Source organism: Hoplias malabaricus, chromosome 8 (assembly GCF_029633855.1).
Source record: "Hoplias malabaricus isolate fHopMal1 chromosome 8, fHopMal1.hap1, whole genome shotgun sequence".
Classification (NCBI taxonomy): domain Eukaryota; kingdom Metazoa; phylum Chordata; class Actinopteri; order Characiformes; family Erythrinidae; genus Hoplias; species Hoplias malabaricus.
In genome coordinates, this window is record NC_089807.1 from 30,638,095 (window position 1) to 30,644,178 (window position 6,084).

Below are 6,084 nucleotides of genomic sequence, written 5' to 3' on the forward strand. Positions count from 1 at the left end.
TATGCGTTATACATGCTTTCAGTTTTCATTCCCTGTGTATCTCTCACCCTAAGCAATCCCCAACTTGACTAGACTCCTACGGAATATCAAACCTAGCTATTTCAAAACGAGATCCGATATACGGCACAGATGCAGGGCTTTTTTTAATGAATCGATCTTCGCTTGACTTACACTATTGACAGCATCCATCATGGCTTCATGTGGCTCGGTGGTAGGTGGTGCTGAGGGCGAATCTCGAGGCTGACTGTATGTATGTGTGTGCCTGCGTGTGTGTTGTCAGTTGCGGATGTATGGGCTGTCATACAGCGAGGCTGTGGTGTGCTGTGACCGTTGCTGGGTCTTTCCTCTACGGAAGCAGCTCCTCCTCCAGCTTTTGGAGAAGACGACATGCACAGGGTCTTACCCTGAGAAATAGCCTCCCAGCTCTGTCACACGGAAAAAAAAAAGCACTTAACACAATTTATTTGAAGGGAAGTCCAGCTCAACAAAACTGATAGCAGTAATACTTCATATCTAATTTCAAAACCTATATTACAAAATAAAAGTGAGAATTCAGCAAAATCACTAATTTGTAGTTTTTCAAATCACACTGTATACTATTAATATGGAAGCAACATTCAGGCCTTCACACACACACACACTATATATATATATATATCGAGACAAGTGTGAGATTTTGAGAATGAATGTACTTGATATTTAATTAATTAAACTGGGTACATTGAATTTTTCGGTGAACTATTTTAGGCTAAACACAGCAGGGTGTTTAAAAAAATAAAAATATACCATTACCAGTGACTACTTTGCTTTGTGATTATTACTGAAATTCTTATTGTATTTTATTCACATTCCTCATATAAGAGATGGCCCTACTCATGTTTATTTTGGTCAGCATGTAGTTAAACTAAACATAAGCTGAAATATAAACTATAATTAGTACAAATTGAAAATGACCCCATTGGTGAGGCTATATGTGTAAAGACTTCATGTAACACAGTAATGGTAAGGCTGTAGCACTTTGAAATGTGTTCAGCAACAGCAGACTGCAGACCCTTCTTACACAGGGCCACGGCGAGAGCGCCTCAGTGTTTATGTGACTGGGTTCAGTGGCAGAGGATGTGTGTTGGGGAAAGTGATCTTCTCTGTGCTGTTTTATTTCCCTGAACAGACAATGACTGCAGCCCCAGCGATGCATACCTTCTGTCTCCCGGACAGGAGCAGACTTGAATTCTGAATGCAGTGTCAGGCCCTGATAAAAGAAAAAGAGGAAATTTAAATCTACAATTACATGTTAATCCCTGTGTAATTTACTAAAATTTCAAAGGGCACCAAAATCATTGGCACTGTCTGCTAACTGCCCTTTAATGCAGTGGTCAGAGATACAACTGGTCAGTATGTATAGTCATATAGTAATTATTAGAAATACCAATGTGGTGGCTAAGAATAGCAAATAATTATAAACATGTTGTCTATTGTCTAATTTAAATAAAATGTTAAAAAAATCTGCATTTCTTAGTAGATATAGTAAACCGCAATATAATAACATAATTGGAATAACAACATAATATCATGTACAGTATTCAAATACACAAAAATGCCTCATGGGAACACAGTGAAATAATGTGGGTTTGCATTTACATGAGTAAAATGAATGATTTATTCCTTGTGCATGAATGAAATGCATAAATTCAACACAGTTCTTGCAGTTAGTTGGGAAGACAATTAAGGCAACCTACACAATATACTGATTTCCAAAATGGGGGGAAAAATCCAGTCTGAGATCAATGTAAATAAATAAACTCAAACAAATCTATGTGAATGGAATAGAACAGCCTCTTTGAGAAGGATCAGTAATTTATTTTGCCTCTAACTACACAAATTAGTTGTAACTTGTCTCCTCTTCTCCTAAATAGACTTCACTCAGCTGATAAGGTGATTTAAGCTTAAGGTACAGATTCAAGGTCTTAAGCATGGCACAGTCTAAGCAATTACTTTTCGACTGTCACTCTCCTTTTCCGCCTCTTCTTTTTTCCCAGTACAAACCGGTGACCTTGCTAATTGTGTGAATACAATGAATTCTAATGAGCACATTAGAGTCACCCCAGCTTTTAAATAGATGGGTGTTTATAGATCTTTTTTTATCTTTAAATGACCACAGAGGTACTGTGTCACATAGAGGGCTGCTTATTTACATGCCTGCGGTTCAGGTTCTACTGACTGTATGCTATCATAATTTTTATTTATTTATTTTTTTTTTGCTTTATATCTATGTACAAAGATGAGGTACACAGTCTTATATGAAGCAGGGCAGTGTAAATGAAAGTGTATCAGTTAGTGATCTAGTGGCTGTGCTTCTGTAGGGGGCAGCAGGGGTCCTGAATTATTCCCTGCAGCAGAAGCTCTCTGTAGAGATGTCAGATCTGTGTTTTTGTGCCCCCCGAGGAATCATGGACATGCTCGGGGAGAATATGAGATAATGCAGCCATGCACTATAAACACTCAAATAGCATCTAAAGCACTGATAGAACAACAACACAGGTGTTACTTTCATGATAAAAGAAAAACAAACCAAATATTGAAATATAAATATTTTTATATAAAAATAACGGCACTGTGTAGAAGATTATATATTACTCTTTTTCATTTGGTGTAACATTAATCACTCAAGCTATTCATTTTTGACTACCTAGAATAGAAATCTATGGTTTTAATTACATATATATATAAGGGGTCCTGTTATCGTTTGCAAAAACAGAGAAATACGCTTTGTAAAACACTGGATGTGCATACTATTGAGTCTAAAGTGAATATCCTTAAAAAAAATCAAATAAAAAAACATTTACAAACATTTTGGGGAAATCAAATGAACAAAAAATAAATTAAACAATTTGTCAAAAAGTGAAGAGAGAAGAAAAGAAATACAATTAAATATAAAAACAATTATTCCAATATGTGGATTCATAACTTAAAATCTGAGGAAAAAAATCTATTGTTTTACCAAATTAAAGCATAAAAAGTTAATTACATTTGTTTATTGTGAGTATTACCTGTGTTTCTGTAATGATAGATTTTGGCAAATGTACAAAGTACAGCCTGCAATCAGGCTAGAATTGTCAAAACATGTCTAAGAAGCAGAGGCTGCCAAAGCCTCGGCAAGCACATTATTAATTATGACAAAACGTTTTTTTTTCCATCCATTCATTCTAGCACATGTGCCCTTGAGAAAACACAGGGAATAATTGAAGATGTTCGGGTTTTTACTTGACAGATAAATATGTTAAAAAGGACAAAAGGCTGCCTGGAAGCAACTTCGAAATTTCACTGCGAATGGAGAAAAATGTGACTTGTGTCTGCAGCACAATAAACTTCACACCTCACAAAAAGGAGGAATAGGAGGCCTGGTGGTGCACTATGCAGGAAAAGCAACGTAACTCAATATTGGCCTTGTTTTATCTGAAAATCCACAGAAAGCAAAGAGAGGCCGTCACCCGCCGTCTCATGTGTCCTTCCAGACATGACTGATTTCTATGTGAAGAGAGGACAAGTAAAACAGTGTTTGAATGAAGCTTCGGCCATGGGCTGTGGTCTGAGATATAGTACTGAGGTCTGATCTTTTTGAGAGAAGGAGAAAGAGTGGGAGAGAGAGTGAGAGAGTGTGTGTGTATGTGTTGCGTTGTAATGGCAGTGTATAAGGACAGCAGGCTCTGCTCAGCGAGATTTATGGGTTCGGGTCTCTGCCTGTATATTTACAGTCTCATGACCTGAGCACGGCACCCATGGTTCAAGAGCAGGGCTCCACACACAAACATACACACATACACTACACATATATTCTCTAGTTACAAAGTGCATTCATAAAAAACAGGGCCACGGTGAAAAGCTGAACCAGCATCGATACAGAAGTAAAACCGTTTGGTATCATAGCAGCTCTTTTAAAACAAAAGACATAAAATCCTTAATGTGTAGTAGATTGTGTGCATCCATTGCATTGAAGAGACAAACCACAGTCAAGAGAACAGTATAATATCACTATGTTAGTCCAGAAACATATGATTATATTTATTCTATAATAATATTATACACAAATTATACTGTACATACGCTGAATATGTTCGGCTCACACTAAACCCAATGGGCTTAAGTGAAATTTAAAACTAATGCAACTAAGTGCATTGCCTATAGCAAAACGTAACTAACTCATTTTTAAACAAAAGTAATTGTTTTATCTCATTTAAGATAATAATAATATGACTTTTCTGTATTAATATACTAATAACTGCATACTTATAGCAATGTGTTATCTATTATTGTGTGTCAAGCATATATATGCTTATATATATCGTTTATTTTTATTTTGTAAATGTTTTGAACACAATAACAGCCCTTTACACTGTGTACATTTCATGACAAAATATTTAATCAAAGGGAGAGCTACAATTTTTTTATGACTGTGATAATAATGGAAATATTTTGTAAGGCAAATGCCTAATTTAAACTATACTGTTGTGCATTATTTAATTAGCTAAGAGGACTGAAAATCCACTTTACAGAAACAACTCATTTGTAACAGAATATATAATGTCATTGTGAGTAATAATTAATGAGGAAATGTTTGTTCTGTTATTATATTGATAATTCTGTGCATAGACTAATATGCAATCTTTTTCTTTTAGGCGGTTAATTAGGGGAATATTTCCTAAGAGAACGTTTATTTTAAATATCCACACTGTTCTGTATTTTCTACTTTAATGAAAAACCATGATGTTGACTATGACCAAATGAGCCAACTAATTGGTACAAAAGTATATAATCTCATTGTGTACCCCAACCAAAGCTTCACAAATGTAAGCAGTGGCAGTGGGCTTGGACATTAGCTTCTCTGTGACCCTGTGGCTTAATAATCCCCTAAAACACACAATCTGGAACAAAGCAATCCTGTGGAGAGATCCAGCTTAATGCCAGCTTACACCTTTCTCTCTCACTCAGTGATGGAGCGCTGTGATGTTCTGCTGAGGGGAGGGAACACCTCTGGTGGAGCACAACCACAGCAGAGAGAAGTAGATGAGATGGAGCGAGCATTAAATAAAACAACAGATGCCTGTTTATTTATCTAGCCCTGAGGCCAGCTCGACTGGTGAGTGAATCAACACCAGGGCCATTTTCATTGGAGCAAATGGCGCATGTCATGGGGTGGAGCAAACAAGAATATGGCTGAGAGGGTTTTTAATCAAGAGACAATGCTGCACTTTTTTTCCTCTCTCTCTCTTCAAACCCCCCACTTTCATTCATGCTGTGCTGGTGACTATGCACTTTGCATCTGAAAGGCAGAGAGTGAGAGAAAGTTTTTTTTTTTTTTACAGTGTGTGTGTGTGTGTGTGTGTGTATGACTCTCTCTGCTTACCCATCATGCAGCTGCATTCACAGTTCTCCCCTTTCTCTCCTCTCTCTGGTCCTGATGGAGTTCCAGCAGAGGCCTCGGTGAACGGCTTTTCACTCTGCAGACAAAAAGAGGCGTCGCCGCCACCGCCAGGAATAATGCAGTCAGGGAAAAAAAGAAAGAGAAAAAACTACGCTGAGAGGAATCGCTGTGTTTTATGAGCCATTAAAATTTTTATTCATCTCTCCACTGAACCAGGTTTTGGCCAGGGGTCGTCACGCTTTAAATAAACCCCCCCGCCTCATTCCACCACTCCAACCAATATCAGCATTTATCCTTGCCTTGAGATTTAATGGACTGTTTATTGTTTGATGTGAAGCTGAGGGTTCAGGACTGATTTTTTTGTGCTCCTGTGTATATGCGAGGGGGGTGAGCGAGAAAGAGTATATGTAATGGTGCTGTGGAGGTCAGGGCTATGGAAATTTTTAACACCTACTTGCCATTCCACCCCCTCCTTCTTCTGTTTCACTGGCTCATAACTAACCTGAAGTAGATAAAGAGGAGTTCCAAGTTTTTTTTTTTTACTCAAAATATTTTTAAATTCTTTTGATTTTAAAAGGTGAAATAAGTGATTCATTGTGGATTGATAGGAACTGGTAGGTTGTAGTGAAACAACACCATCTGACTTTTTACAGTGACATACTGCT

At 37.3% G+C, this 6,084-nt stretch overlaps 1 long non-coding RNA gene across 1 annotated transcript; it reads right to left on the bottom strand.

Annotated features, from left to right (window-relative positions):
* Positions 1–318: 318 nt before the first annotated feature.
* LOC136706136 (uncharacterized) lies at positions 319–5,477 on the bottom strand. Its single transcript, XR_010804123.1, has 3 exons — positions 5,402–5,477; positions 1,198–1,249; positions 319–425 (listed from the first exon to the last, which is right to left on the bottom strand). It is a non-coding gene; the product is annotated as an uncharacterized lncRNA (long non-coding RNA).
* Between the last annotated feature and the right edge of the window lie 607 nt (positions 5,478–6,084).